The sequence below is a fragment of the Octopus bimaculoides genome, chromosome 27 (assembly GCF_001194135.2).
Source record: "Octopus bimaculoides isolate UCB-OBI-ISO-001 chromosome 27, ASM119413v2, whole genome shotgun sequence".
Classification (NCBI taxonomy): domain Eukaryota; kingdom Metazoa; phylum Mollusca; class Cephalopoda; order Octopoda; family Octopodidae; genus Octopus; species Octopus bimaculoides.
The window spans coordinates 18776934-18778301 of NC_069007.1; positions in this window are offsets into that span (position 1 = coordinate 18776934).

Here is a 1368-nt window from a genome sequence, read left to right on the forward strand (position 1 = left end):
AATTACTTTATTACTATGTAAAATGATATATTTTCTTTTTCTTTGCATCAGTCATTTGACTGCGGCCATGCTGGAGCACCGCCTTTAGTCTGGGGGGGCCATTATAGCCCCCGGTTGAGAACTTTGCTATAAACAAAGGCGGCGACCTGGTAGAAACGTTAGCACGCCGGACGAAATGCTTAGCGGTCGGTGTTTCGTCTGTCTGTTTTGTACCATTCTATGTTTAGCCCCCACGTGGACAATAAAGAAATTGGTATTTCGTCTGTCTTTACGTTCTGAGTTCGACTTTGCCTTTCATCCTTTCGGGGTCGATAAATTAAGTCCCAGTTGCGCACTGGGTCGATGTAATCGGCTGCCCCCCCTCCCCCAACATTTCGGACGTTGTGCCTAGAGCAGAAAAGAATATTCCTTTAAAAACAATTCTGGATGTGTATGGAATTATAATCGAAGACTAACATTAACTTTGTCATTAGTCATTTGGAATGTTAATAAAATAAAGTAGCAGTGAAATACTGGGGTAGATTTAACATCCCTTTAAAATATCCTAAATGTAAATGGAATTCTAATGGAAGACTAAAGACTAACTTGGTGTTTCGACCTTCTGGAGTTAATAAAATAGATGTCTTAAGACGAATAAAAGTAGATTACGGCTTGACCCTGGCCTAAACAGCTGAAACGATATCCTCTGTCTCTGTCTGTCTGTCTCTCTCTCAGTGTCAAATACATCACGCCACTAGTTTTAAACAATAATCACTTTGTTGATTCTTTCGCTGTATATATGATATATATACATATATACACACGCGCACACACAGACGTTTTATATGCATATATTAGTTCTGCGTATACAACACACACACACATATATGTATATGCATCTATACGTTTATATATAAATGTAGCTGAGTGCGTGTGTGCACAATGGTGCGAAATTGGTAAGTGGAGGGAAAAAAAAGAGAAAAGAGGAGAAAGAAACAACGAGATAGAAAAGGAGAGAGACAGAGACAGAGAGAGAGAGATGAAGGAAAGAGATAAAAGCGAGAGCGGGAATAAAAAAAACGAATAGAAGAGAATTAGACAAAGAGAGAGAAAGAGATATACGCGATAGAGTTAGAGAGAGACAGAGAGAGAGAGAGAGAGAGGGAAGAAGCCGAGAAGGTGGGGGGTGGGGGTGAAAGAAAGGAGAAAGAAGCCCACGTGGCACTTAAAATAATCAGCTGAGTAACTGACAACAATATCAGGTGAGTTTGTTGTCTGAGCCAATGGGCGTAGAGTATATTGATCATGTGATTGTCACATGTACCGGTGTGTTTAGACACTGCAGCGACAACAGATATTCAATCTCTGTTGCGAGTGAATGAGCATAGA